At 44.5% G+C, this 14,779-nt stretch overlaps 1 long non-coding RNA gene and 1 other non-coding gene across 4 annotated transcripts in view; both read left to right on the forward strand.

Moving 5' to 3' along the window:
- The window catches only part of LOC143381625 (uncharacterized), a 28,144-nt gene that overhangs the window by 2,049 nt on the left and 11,316 nt on the right, over window positions 1-14,779 (forward strand). The window contains exons 2-5 of one of the 3 annotated variants that reach the window (XR_013088829.2): window positions 696-729; window positions 1,286-1,328; window positions 4,933-5,046; window positions 10,324-13,047. This is a non-coding gene — a long non-coding RNA (uncharacterized LOC143381625). Of the gene's footprint in view, window positions 1-695; window positions 730-1,285; window positions 1,329-4,932; window positions 5,047-10,323; window positions 13,159-14,779 lie in introns of those variants that run through there. The other 2 variants (XR_013088830.2, XR_013088828.2) reach the window with 2 other exon arrangements.
- Window positions 783-856, forward strand: LOC143384332 (small nucleolar RNA SNORD93). The gene has a single exon (XR_013089292.1). It is a non-coding gene; the product is annotated as a small nucleolar RNA SNORD93 (small nucleolar RNA).

Consider the following 14,779-nt stretch of genomic DNA (forward strand, 5'->3'; position numbering starts at 1 on the left):
CAGGCTGAGAGCCTGGCATGTCAAGGAAGCAGTCCTGAGCCAGTGTCTATTTAAGGATTATGGTTACTGAGCAAGTGCCCAGGACTAGAAACTTCTCAACTCTGGGCTCTCAGCCTCACTGTAAACAAGTTTCATGCTTCTTTTTATTTTAAATCTGTTGTGAAAAGTTTGTTTCAGTTTTTTTAGGAGAATAGTGTATCCAAGTAGTGTTTGTTTTCTTAACTTGATACTATTGTGTGCTAATGTAACAAAGATAAAGTTGGAAAGATGGAAACTGCTAAAGTAAAATTGATTCCCAGAGTATAAGGAACTTAAAATCTTTGGAATTGTCAGGAATTTGGAGACCATAGCTTTGTATTTTATCTATTCATCAAAGGCAGCTAGTAGATAGCCACAATACAGGCCACTCTTTAAACAAAAAAGCTGGATTATCATTATTATTATTATTATTATTATTGCACCTGGGATTGAACTCAGTGGCACTTGACCACTGAGCCACATCCCCAGCCCTATTTTGTATTTTATTTAGAGACAGGATCTCACTGACTTGCTTAATGTTTCTCACTTTTGCTGAGGCTGCCTTTGAACTCTCGAACCTCCTGCCTCAGCCTCCCAAACCACTGGGGTTACAGGTATGCGCCATCATACTCAGTCAGATATTCTTAACATTAACCTTGTTGTTACTTTTTTGCCAGGCTCAGTGGTGCTCAAGATCCTGAAGAACATAAGGTATGGACCAAATGGAAACAATTTGGCTTGAGTTCATAGTGGAATAGAATTCTTGGCCAAGGATGAGAACTCTAACCTGATTGGATATGCTTCTGCTCTGATGGGTTAAAGGATTTACCTGAGGCCAATTTGGTATGCAGGAATTTAGTAAATGCAGTCACACCATTCCTTTTAAAATTCTGCTTTACACAGAAGAGGACAAAAGCCTCTAGTAAATGGATTAATGCTTCATCAAGCCAAGAGAGTTAAAATTTTTTGAGTTAAATTTTTTTTTTTTTTTTTTTTTTTTTTTTTTTTTTTTTTGCATGTGTGTACACTAAAATGTTTGTATCAAAAATGGGTACATTGGGGATTCTGTTTCTTATTTCTGCAGTTTTTGTAAACATAGTCTAAGGGCTCTGGGGATTTAGCTCAGTTGGTAGAGTGCTTCCTTTGCATGCACAAGGCCATGGGTTTGATCCCAAGCACACACACAAAAGAACATATTTACATACTACTATATTATTTTATTGATTAGTAATTGCTGACCTAATAATCTATTGTATTTCTTTTACAGGTCTGATGCATGAAAGAATCACTAAAGCTGTTCAAGAAATAAGGTATATGGCTGTATGGAATAGAGGTTTTGATGTCTTTGTTCCTTTCTTGGTGGTCACAAAGGTGAATTTTGAGACAGTCGTAATTACATATATGAGCATATCTGGGAATTATACCTCTGCCCTGTAGCTGAATTGGACTCTTAGAGTCATTTCTGTAGAACTTAGTTCTGCATTTAGATTTTCTGTTAGCAAGGCTAGTTTGAAACTTGACACAGAATTAACATTAAAGATTGTCTTTATTCTTGGTTCATATACTCTACAAAGATGACCAAGGCTGGTTCATTAAGATCAGAGCCAGGAGGGGTGGTTCACACCTGTAATCCCAGTAGCTCAGGAGGCTGAGGCAGGAGAATCACAAGTTCAAAGCCAGCCTCAGCAACTTAGTAAAGCCCTGTCTCTAAATAAATATTCTAAAAGGGCTGGGGTTGTGGCTCAGTGGTTAAGCATCCCTGGGTTCAATTCATGGTACCAAAAAGAAAAAAAGATCAGTTAGAATAATTCTAAATTAACTAGCTATTTTACAACTATCTTAAGAGATTGTTGACTGCTTTAATTTATAAAGGTCATTATAAAATGATTATTACTATTCCAGATAATCATGTACACTCAATTAGTAGAGGCATAAATATGGCAGGACTAGAATTAAATTCTAAGATTTACCTCTTACCTGAGCAAAATATCTGTACATCATAGCAAAATTTGAAACTGTCCTCATTGTTGGTTGACTAAAGAAAACTTTAAAATACTTTCAAAAACTTGGCTTTGTGTGTTTTGTACGCTTCCATCTTTTTTCACAGTTGATCATTTTGGTGATTAGATCTGACCCTCTTGACAGAAAGCAGATCAATTGATTCCAAGAACAGGAAGGGGTTGATTATAAAGGACTAGGAGGATATTTTCAAAGTGATTTTTACATCTTGTTCTACATCTTGATCATGGTGGTGATTGCATGATTATGTGTTTGTCAAATATCACACTTAACAGGATGAATTTTACTGAATATAAATTCATACTAAAATAAGCATGACTTTAAAAATATCCTTTCTGTTTTCTTAATAACATTTCCAAAGCAATCTATGGGAGAGTGGTTTGGGATCACCATTTAACATGATTTTATTGAGACATTAAGAGCAACAAAAAATGCATGAAGATCATTTTTAGGGTATAAGTGACTCATGCACATGATAAATATCAGAGAAAAGTAGGATACTGACACACCCCATCCAAGATATGAACTTTTATGGATGATTGAGGCAGCAGCATATAATACTCTACCTGCTCAACAGCTGCACTTTGAATCTCAACTATACCATGGCATGCCGGGGTCCAGCCCCAGCGGGGTCCAGGGAGTCCTGAAGGAGGAGTGGCGTCGGCGAAATGGTGAGACAGGAGTCGTTCTGTTTGAGCAATCTCCAGAGAGAGAGCTAAAGCTGCTTTCTCTGGGTCCCCTTTTTATTACAATTTTTCTCATCATTATAGATTCACAATACGTCATTGATTATATAATTTAAAACTTTGCCAAGACATGACATTTCCTTAACCATGATTGAGAGCACACCGATCTACATCCTTCCAGGATATGACCCCCAGCCATACAATCATCAAAGTACAGAATCATCAATAAAACATGTCACCAATTTACATCCTTCAGATTTTCCCAAGATTTACTATTTTTCCCAAGATATGTTATTTCCTTATTAACTAATGTCAAACTACGTAACCAGACTCTAAGTCTCCTAGCCAATCATTAACCTAAAGTACACTTGTATTTTATTTTTAATTTAAAATTTCCATCTAAAAAAGTCCCTTTAAATCTTATATTTAAAATATCCTAAAGTTTATGAATCATCCTTAAAACATATCAGAAACCTATACAACTAAAGACTTAAGAATTTCTAAACTTAAGAATCTAAATAAAATAATATTTCTAACATTATTCTAAAACTGTGTCTTATAAACCTATTTTAATTGTTTCCTAAATTTATTCTCATAAAACTGGTTGAGCTGCTTTCTCGAAGAGTTTCTTTGTTTCTCAGTCAAGGTACACTAGTTCTCAAAGAGTTTGTTTCTCAGTCAAGGTGCACTAGTTCTCAAAGAGTTAGTTTTTCAGAGGATGATTGTTGTCCGTTATTAGGTTTGTCCACAATGTACTGAGATAGAAGAATAGCCTTTTACTTTGTCCTTGATATGCTGAGGGGTAGGTAGAACGACCTCCAAGGCATGAACTACCTGTTCTGTTCTAGCCATCTGAAATTTAATTTGTTTGGCATTTGACATACTCATGCCTCCTGTGAGAAACATAAGCATGAAAATGCAAAGTCCCAATTACATAAAAAAGGGTCTCATGGTTTCGGTTACCCACCAACCAGCGTGGCTTTGCCGGCATTCATCCTCACTGTGACCCTGTCAAGACAGTGGGAGAGCGGCTTTGCCAACACTTTTTTTCACTGTGACCCTGTCAAGACAGTGAGTGGGGGATCGCCTCCACCAATGGCACTTTCACCAATTTGAAAATCCATATAGTCACAACAAGGTAGGAGAAAATGGGGCAAAGATTCTTACCATGTGCCCCAATGCTGTTAATTCTACCTTGGGTTCCTTGAATCCTGATTCCTATATTGACTGGATTTTCACTCCAAGGAAGTTTTCTGGAATGTGAAGATATGTGAACTGCTTGGTGTGTTCCTCTGAAAGGCTGGTTGAAGCCAGGTGTAGCACATACCTGTAATCCCAGCGACCCAGGAGTGGGGAGTTGGGGAGTTGGGGCTGAAGTAGGAGGATCACAGGTTCAAAGCTAGCCTGGGCAATTTATTGAGACTTTGTTTCAAAACATAAAGGGCTGGGGAGTGTAACTCAGGGGTAGAGTGCCCCAAGGTTCATTCCCAGTACTACCAAAAAGGAAAAAAAAAAAAAATGCAGTTTGGAAAAAAATCAGTCTTTTCCCCTAAAAAGAAAAATGGGTTCTAGGAAGAAAGATGGGTTCAAACATTAGTTGAGTCATTGTTCTTCCCTATAGGTCAAACTTCTACCCCCTGAGCCTGTTGAGCCCTTCCCTGGTGACCAAGGGTATATATAGAGCTCAGTTTTGTCATCTTGTATGTCTTCCAGAACCCGTTGGGGTTCCAGGTTTGATGCATTCTTTCTGTACCCCCCACCTCCACCACATCCATGTGAAAGACCCTAGCCCAGCAACCTCAGGCCTAGTTACAAAATCACCAGGACATGTCACAAACCTGCGTAGGATGTGTTTTTCAGATAATCAGTTAAGTGTAACCGATTAAGAAAGAGGGGAAAGAACCGGGTAATTACGTCCCAGGGCACGATTGAGCAAACAGGAACCAATAAGCAGGAACAGAGAAAACAGAGTGCAAATATGTGGTTTTTCCGGGAACATAAGTTGAAAAACAACCTTGCCCCCTGAGTAACCTATATGCCTGAACCAATAAGCAACCTGTTACTGTGCTATGTATGTAACCTGCCCCCTTACCCTATAAAAGAACTGTACCCCAAAGCCCGGTGTGCCAGTTCACCGAAGCTCTGGCTGAGGTTCTGCTGAGCACCCGCAGGCGTCTGTGTCTTAATAAACTGCCTCTTGCTTTTGCAGCCAGTGTATTGTGTGATTCTCTTGGGACAGGGAATCTGAGGGTCTTTCATATGGAGGTTCCACCGAGATAATCGCCCAGATCCCTGTCTGAAGGACGCTCACCGTCACTGGGAGGTAAGCTGGCCAGCTTGAGTCTTTCAATGTCCGTCTTGTTTTGAGTGTGGTCTTGTCTCCGCGCAGCGTTCGTATGACTACTGCGTAGCCGCTCTATAGTTTGGTCAGCTCGAGAAAGAGTTGACGAACTCGGACTTCTCCCCTGCCACCCTGGGAGACGTCCCAGGGACTCAAAGGGCCCACTTTTTCGGGGTCCCCGGTGTTTCCGAAGGATACACTGTTCTTTTGGGTGACGGTGGAGTTTCGACTCCCCCTAAACCATCAGATACTTTCGGTTTGTGCCGACACCGCGCAGCGTTCCTTCTGTTTGGTCTAATTTTTGTGTCTGCCTTCCTATCTCTATACCTCCTCTTCTCTCCGTCTGAAACTAACATGGGACAATCCATAACAACTCCCCTAAGTCTTACTTTTGACCATTGGCAGGACGTCCGAAACCGGGCTAATAACCTGTCAGTAGACATCAGAAAGAATTGGACAACACTCTGCACCACTGAATGGCCATCATACAACATCGGTTGGCCTAAAGAAGGGACATTTAATCTTGATTATATCTTGCAGGTGAAGTCCCGAGTTTTCATCCAAGGACCACAGGGGCACCCTGACCAAGTGCCCTACATCGTTACTTGGGAAAATTTAGCTTCTGACCCACCTCCTTGGGTTGCCCCTTTTTCTCACCCTAAGCTTCCTCCACGCTGTCCCCTTGAAACTCCTCCCCTACCTTCCGCCCCACTTGTCCCTGCGCCCCCTCCTCAAACCTCTAGGCTTTAACCCATTCTTAATAAATCTGAAAAATCGGCCCCAACAGGGACAAAACCAAAGAAGGTTTTGCCCCCAGAGGATGCAACTCTCATAGATTTGATTACCAAAGAACCCCCACCCTATCATCCCCAACCTTTACCTGCCCCTCATCCCAACCAGGTGTCCTCAGGGGAAGAAGGCGAGGAGGATCGAGAAGATTCAGCCCCCCCCCCCCCCCCCCCCCCCCCCCCCCCCGCCCGTGACCCTCCAGAGCCTTCCCCCATGGCGGGACGACTCCGTGGGCGCCGAGAACCTCACGCCTTAGGGGATACATCTTAGAGCCTTCCCCCTACGGCAGACAGGAGGTCATAATGGCCAATACCAATACTGGCCCTTCTCCGCTTCTGATCTTTATGATTGGATAGCCCACAATCCCTCTTTCTCCAATGACCCTGTAGCTCTAACCTCTTTGATTGAGTCTATTCTAGTAACTCATCAGCCAACATGGGATGACTGTCAGCAGCTCTTACAGACTCTCCTCACCTCAGAGGAAAGACAAAAAGTACTCTTAGAAGCCGGTAAAAATGTACCGGGAGATGACGGCCGCCCTACTCAACTCCCAAATTTGATTAATGAAGCCTTTCCCTTGATTAGGCCGGACTGGGATTATAACACTGATGCAGGTAGGAATCACCTACGTCTCTATCGCCAGTTACTCATAGCGGGTCTCCATGGAGCAGGGCGGCGGCCCACCAATTTGGCACAGGTAAGACAGTTTTAGAGAGACTAAAAGAAGCCTATCGGAGGTATACACCCTTTGACCCTGATAGCGAAGAACAGAAAGAAAATGTTTCCATGGCATTTATTTGGCAGTCTGCCCCAGATATTAGAAATAAGTTGCAGAGGCTAGATAACTTACAAGATTATTCTCTAGCAGATTTATTAAAGGAAGCAGAAAAGATCTTTAACAAAAGGGAAACTCCAGAAGAGAAGGAAGAAAGAATTAGGAACGCGCAGGAGGAGAGAGATCTTAAGTTCAAGGAGGAACTAGATAAAAGGGAAAGAGAAAAAGATCGAAAACGTAATAAAGAACTAAGTAAGATACTGGCCACTGTAGCTCAGGCAGGGCAAAAAGGAGATAGAGCAGATAGAGAAAAGGAGCGAAACAGACCCCGTGTAGACCGAAACCAATGTGCCTACTGCAAGGGAAAAGGACATTGGGTTAAAGATTGCCCAAAGAGACCCCCCAACCCGAGGAAAAACTGAGCTACTCAGCTATTGGCCTTAGATGAAGATTAGGGAAGTCAGGGCCAGGAGCTCCCCCCTGAGCCCCGGGTAACCTTACAAGTAGGGGGGCAACCTGTGACTTCCTAGTGGATACTGGAGCTCAGCATTCGGTGCTGACACGGACACCAGGCCCTATGAGCCACAAAACAACGTGGGTCCAAGGTGCCATGGGAAGCAAGCCGTACCGATGGACCACCAAAAGAGAGGTACACCTTGCCTCAGGTAAGGTTTCCCATTCATTTCTGCATGTGCCTGATTGTCCGTATCCACTACTAGGGAGAGACTTATTAACCAAACTAAGAGCTCAAATTTATTTTGAAAATGGAAGTGCCTCCATCACCGGGCCAAATCGGGCCCCCTTACATGTACTGACTTTTAAATTAGAAGATGAATACAAGCTTTTTGATAAACCCCCTGAGTCTGACCAAAAGATGGATTATTGGCTTAAGTCTTACCCGGAAGCCTGGGCTAAAACTGGGGGGATAGGAATGGCCAAACAACAACCTCCCAGAGTCATTCATTTGAAAACCACGGCTACCCCCGTAAGCATTAAACAGTATCCAATGGCAAGAGAGGCTTATCAAGGCATCAGACCACATATTAAGCGCCTCCTAGACCAAGGCATTTTAACCCCTTGCCGATCACCCTGGAACACCCCATTGCTGCCAGTCAAAAAGCCGGGGACAAACGACTATAGACCAGTCCAGGATTTAAGAGAGGTGAACAAAAGGGTGGAAGACATCCATCCCACCGTGCCTAACCCTTACAACCTCCTCAGCACTTTGCCTCCTACCCATTCCTGGTATACTGTTCTAGATTTAAAAGATGCTTTCTTCTGCTTAAGATTGTGCCCTCAAAGCCAGCTCCTTTTCGCTTTCGAATGGAAAGACCCCGAAGGAGGAGTCTCCGGACAGCTGACCTGGACCAGGCTGCCACAAGGATTTAAGAACAGCCCGACACTCTTTGACGAGGCCTTGCATCAGGATTTGGCTGACTTCCGCAGAAGGTACCCTTCTTTGATCATGGTTCAATATGTGGATGATATCCTTCTGGCTGCCACCACTGAGGAAGACTGCCATATAGGTACGGAGGCATTACTACAAACCTTGGGACAGTTGGGATATAAGGCATCCGCCAAAAAGGCACAAATTTGCCAGATAAAGGTTACCTACCTAGGTTATGAACTCCATAATGGTCAACGATGGCTAACGGCTGCCAGAAAAGAAACAATCTCGAGCATACCAACCCCTCAAAATCCCAAGCAACTACGGGAATTCCTGGGTACTGCAGGCTTCTGTAGACTTTGGATCCCGGGGTTTGCCGAGATAGCAACCCCCTTATATCCATTGACCAAACAAAATAACCCTTTCACCTGGACTGAGGAACACCAATTGGCATTTGACGGTATCAAGCTAGCCCTCTTGTCCGCCCCTGCCTTAGGCTTGCCGGACGTCACTAAGCCATTTGACTTGTTTATAGATGAAAAGCAGGGTTACGCCAAAGGGGTCCTAACCCAGAAACTGGGGCCCTGGAGGCGCCCTATAGCCTATTTGTCAAAGAAATTAGACCCTGTGGCATCGGGATGGCCACCATGTCTCCGGATGATAGCTGCAGTGGCTATACTAATTAAGGATGCCACCAAATTGACTTTGGGACAGCCATTAACTCTATTGACCCCTCATGCCATTGAGATAATAATTCGCCAGCCGCCTGACCGCTGGATATCAAATGCCCGACTCACCCATTACCAGTCCTTGCTGTTGGACACGGACCGAATTCAATTTGGCCCTATGGTTACCCTAAATCCAGCCACCCTCCTGCCACTCCCAGGAGAAGCAAGTCCCCATAACTGCCAGCAGATCCTTGCGGAAACGCAAGGAACCCGGCCTGACCTGACGGATCAACCCGTGAAGGATGCAGAACTGGTCTGGTATATCGACGGAAGCAGCTATCTGTTGAATGGGGAACGGTGAGCCGGAGCAGCCGTCACCACCGAGTCGGAGGTAATATGGGCGAGTGCACTACCGGGTGGAACATCAGCTCAGCGGGCAGAATTGATAGCACTAACACAAGCATTAAAAATGGCTGAGGGAAAGAAACTAAATGTGTACACTGATAGTAGGTATGCTTTTGCCACTGCTCACATACACGGAGAAATATATAGGCGACAAGGGCTGCTCACTTCAGAGGGAAAAGAGATCAAAAATAAAACTGAAATATTAGCTTTGCTTAAAGCTCTCTTTCTGCCTAATAAGTTAAGCATCATGCATTGTCCCGGCCACCAAAAAGGAAACCACTCAGAAGCCAAGGGGAACAAATTGGCAGAAGAAGGCCAAGAAGGCGGCTCTGGGGCCTCAACTCTTGACAATAACTTTATTGCTGCAATCATCGAAAGACCATAAGGATCAATGGGTCTATGAGGACAAAGATTTAGATATTATACAGAAATTAAAAGCCACTTACAATCCAGACAACCAGACCTGGGAATACCAAGGAAAGACCCTAATGCTCCTTAAGAATGCTAAGGAACTTGTAAAATCATTGCATGGACTGATGCATCTTGAGGCTAAAAAGATGAAAGCTCTCCTGGACCGAGGGGAAGTTACTTTATATCTTCCTAATAGAGATCTACTCCTCCAGCGGGTTGCAGAAAATTGTCAAGCATGTGCCCAGGTAAATGCTGGCAAAGTCAAGGTGGGAGCAGGTGTCCGGGTAAAAGGACACAAACCTGGAACTCACTGGGAAATAGATTTTACTGAAGTCAAACCTGGTATGTATGGATATAAATATCTGTTAGTCTTTATTGATACTTTTTCTGGATGGGTAGAAGCATTTCCCTCCCGCCATGAAACCGCTAAGGTTGTTGCAAAGAAATTACTGGAAGACATTTTTCCGAGGTATGGAGTGCCTGAAACAATTGGGTCGGACAACGGGCCTGCTTTCGTCTCCCAGGTAAGTCAGGCAGTGGCCAGTTCCTTGGGGATTAATTGGAAGTTACATTGTGCTTATAGACCCCAAAGTTCAGGACAGGTAAAAAGAATGAATAGAACTATTAAGGAGACTTTAACCAAATTAACGCTTGAAACTGGCACTAGGGACTGGGTGCAACTCCTACCCTTAGCCCTATATCGAGCCCGGAATACTCCGGGCCCTCAGGGACTTACCCCATTTGAGATCCTATACGGTGCCCCACCACCTGCTGTAAATTTTTATGAAACTGAAATTTCTGCTCTAACTACCCCATCCATGCAGACTCATTTGCGCGCTCTGCAGCTGGTCCAGAACGAGGTCTGGAAACCGTTAGCAGCAGCATATAAGGAAGGACTCAACGCCCCCTCGGTGCCACATCCCTACAAAATCGGAGACACCGTCTGGGTGTGTAGACATCAGAACAAGAACCTCAAACCTCGGTGGAAAGGACCTTACACCGTCCTGCTGACCACCCCCACTGCAATCAAGGTGGACGGCATTGCTGCCTGGATCCACGCGTCACATGTAAAGACTGCCCAGTCACCGGAGTCGATAGATGCCCAACAAGATCCAAGATGGAAGTTACAACGCACTCAAAACCCACTAAAGATAAGACTTACACGATGCTAATCATCCTTGCTTTTTATTTTGCTCCCCTTACGTCAGGCAATAGCCCCCATGTTCCCATGAAATTAACTTGGCAGGTATATTCTCAAACTGGGGAGGTAATCTGGTCTATTACAGCAAACCACACCCCTGGCACTTGGTGGCCTACCTTGACCCCGGATTTCTGTCAGTTAGCAGCTGGATTAGATTCATGGGATATTCCAGACAAGTCATATAACCAACTCAGTACTTATATGGCCCCCAGACCCCAACAAGGCACCAATTATGGATGTTCAACCCAGGTCGCTAGATGCCGGCTAGCCCAAGCCGATTTTTATGTCTGCCCACGGGAAGGTAGAGATAGATCGCAGGCATACAACTGTGGGGGATATGAGGCCTACTTCTGCTCCTCCTGGGGCTGTGAAACCACCGGAGATGCTTATTGGAAACCTACTTCAAGCTGGGACTTGATACAAGTAACCAAAAATTTTACCACCCCAAATTCAGACGGCTACACTTGCTATAGGGAAAATGTACAATTTAAAGAGGGCAAATCACTGCCTCTGAAAATACAATTCACAAGTAAAGGCAGAGAAAAACTAGATCCCTGGCTCACCGGTAGAACATGGGGACTTAGATGGCATCTACCAGGGAACGACCGAGGCGTTACTCTTAAAATTAAATTGTCCCAAACGCCCATTGTGATTAATTCAATAGGGCCGAACTAGGTACTGGGAGACCAAAAAGTCCCCATACAGTCTAAAAAACCCAAGGTCTCTATAAAAACTTCCCCCAGCAAGCCACCCAGCATGCTAACCTCCTCCGGCTATTCTCCTGAGTTCACTCATCCCAGAACTGGAGATCGCTTATTTAATTTGATTCAAGGAGCATTCAACGCCCTCAATTCCACTGACCCCAGTCGTACCCAAGATTGCTGGCTGTGCCTTACCTCTAGCCCACCCTATTATGAAGGGATCGCTATGGTATCCAATTGGAATAACAGCACTCATCCTGACTCTAAATGTGCATCTTTACCTAGCTACAAGCTCACTATCACTGAGGTAACGGGGCAAGGAATCTGTATAGGAAATGTACCACCATCACACCAGCCTCTTTGTAATACTACCCTCCGGGTGACTGATTCCCAAAACAATTATTTATGGGGTCCCAACGGGACATATTGGGCCTGTAATACTGGACTCACCCCCTGTGTTTCCACAACAGTTCTCAATGCATCTACTGATTTCTCTGTGTTAATACAGTTATGGCCCAGAATATCGTATTTACAGACAGATTATGTCTTAGGATGCCTGGAAGGACAATATCGGTATCCCAGGGAACCAATATGTATGACCATAGCTCTCCTCTTAGGTATAGGTGGGATAGCAGCAGGAATAGGAACTGGGACAGCTGCTTATGTCCAAGGAAGTCAGCTACTACACCTCCAGATGGCAATGAATGAGGATCTGTCCGCCATGGCTAAGTCTATAACTGCCCTAGAAAAATCATTATCCTCCCTTTCTGAAGTTGTTTTGCAGAATAGGAGGGGATTAGATCTACTCTTTCTGCAGGAGGGGGGATTATGTGTAGCCCTAAAAGAACAATGTTGTTTTTATGCCGACCATACAGGGGTAGTTCGGGAAACCATGGAAAAAGTCACTGAGAGATTAGCCCGGAGAGAAAAAAGAATTCGAAGATCAACAAGGATGGTTTGAACATTATTTTAATAAATCCCCCTGGCTAACCACCCTTCTGTCCACCATAGCTGGCCCCCTCATTATCCTGTTACTGATACTGACTTTTGGGCCCTGTATCCTTAATAGATTAGTGCAGTTCATAAAAGAAAGACTTTCAGTAATCCAAACTATGGGTCTTACTCAGCAATACCAGTTACTTAAGCAACAAACAGGGTCACAGACGAGCCTGGTTCAAGACCCCAAACAAGCAGAAAGATGGATATAAGATTCTATCCATGATCAAGAAAAAGGGGGGAATGAAAGACCCTAGCCCAGCAACCTCAGGCCTAGTTACAAAATCACCAGGACATGTCACAAACCTGCGCAGGATGTGTTTTTCAGGACGGTTGGGAAAGAACCGGGTAATTACGTCCCAGGGCACGATTGAGCAAACAGGAACCGATAAGCGGGAACAGAGAAAACAGAGTGCAAATATGTGGTTTTTCCGGGAACATAAGTTGAAAAACAACCTTGCCCCCTGAGTAACCTATATGCCTGAACCAATAAGCAACCTGTTACTGTGCTATGTATGTAACCTGCCCCCTTACCCTATAAAAGAACTGTACCCCAAAGCCCGGTGTGCCAGTTCACCGAAGCTCTGGCTGAGGTTCTGCTGAGCACCCGCAGGTGCCTGTGTCTTAATAAACTGCCTCTTGCTTTTGCAGCCAGTGTATTGTGTGATTCTCTTGGGACAGGGAATCTGAGAGTCTTTCACATGTCCCTATACCTAAAAGAGTTAGAATTGAAACCAGTCTTGAATATTTGAGTGGGGCTCGTTCCCCCAGTGTTATAGATTGAACACTTGAGAAATGCCAAGGCAATAGGTTTTATTTAAAGGATAAAACAGAGACTCCTGAGGGAGTGGGGAGTGTTGGCCTTTTTATAGATACCAGATTTCCTTTCTTGTGTCTCCTCTTCCTCTTATCTTGCCTATTTGACCAAAAGGGCAGGAAGAGAGCCATCTAGGGGGTGACTTCTTGGGTTGGAAAATGTGATCTTTCCCCTCCCCTGGAGGTTGTTAGTAACCAGGGATGGGGAGTGCTATCCACCCATTTCCTTCTCTTTGATAATCAGCTACCTGTCCTTTGCCCTGGTCTTGCCATCAGCAAAGAGGATGGGCTGAGGAGCTGCTGTCATGTATCAGTTCTGTAGGATCAACTTTCCCTTCTTGGCACAGTGTGTGCCCTGCATGTTTAAACAGCTAAAGCAGCAATATACAAATGCCAACATAACTATTAAACCTCCAGAGTGTCACCCTCACGGTTTAAACCAATCATTTTTAAGTGCGTCAACCCCTTGAACTAACCAATAATCCTTTCCAGATTCTTTCCCACCACTTGATACGCTAATCATGTTTTAGAGTTGATTGATTTTCCAGCGGTGTGTGATGATTTGTTAAGAGATGCTATGATGTATGTAAAGTCCCTGCCTTCCCCAAAGAGTGTATAAAAACTGTTGCAAACTCCGGGCTGAGGGCTCTCCGTGTCACCAGTTGCCGTGTGCGGAGAGGACAGAGCTTTCTCGCAATAAACGCCTTTGCTGCTTACATTGATCTTGGTCTTTTGGGGGTCCCGAACTCGAGCATATCGTTGGGGGCTCCTCCAGGATCCCCCTTATAAGCCTACCCAGACACCTCGATCAAGAGGTGATGAAAACCTGGTTGGAAAGTTAAGGCATTGCCCATCTGTAATTTTCTGTACTTTGGTTGCCAGAAGGTTCTGGTTCTGTATTTTCTGGTCACCAAAAGGTCCTGGTGGACACACTATAGGGCCACCGACGGGGTTTGTGGGAGACGTCCCCAGCCCCTTCTGGGTTCTGAGTGGACTGCACTTTACTAAAGGCGTCTGTATTTTGTAGCGGAGGGATCCTCGGTCCATCTCCGCATTTAGTTTCAGTTTAGCCATCCAGGCTGCACTGCATATTCTGTGTTATCTGTGTTTGTTTTTATAGTCCTGTCTGCCTCCACCCCCACACCCTGGCAAGGGAACTAATCCCCCTCAGAATTCTTGCAGGTCATAAGCCACCAGGGAGTCCTGTGGCGGAAGACCTACTCTGCCTTCTGAAATCCTCTTTGAAATGGCCTCAGGGTGCTCATGGTTTACGCAAAGCATTTGCTGTCTCTTTATGTTACAACCTTGATTTGTGGAATAGTTGTAGCTGTTTTCTCTTTTCACCTAGACATGGGACAAACTCAGACTACTCCTTTGACTGTACTGACTGACCATTTTACAGACGTTAGGGAAAGAGGACATAATTTGGGAGCAGAGAAAACTAGTTACTTTCTGTTCCTCGAGTGGCCCACCTTTGGTGTAGGGTAGCCATGGGAGGGGACCTTTGACAAAAGTCCTCTGAGTAAAGAATGTGATTTTTTGCCTGAGAGGGATATCCAGATCAGA

Source organism: Callospermophilus lateralis, chromosome 1 (assembly GCF_048772815.1).
Source record: "Callospermophilus lateralis isolate mCalLat2 chromosome 1, mCalLat2.hap1, whole genome shotgun sequence".
Classification (NCBI taxonomy): domain Eukaryota; kingdom Metazoa; phylum Chordata; class Mammalia; order Rodentia; family Sciuridae; genus Callospermophilus; species Callospermophilus lateralis.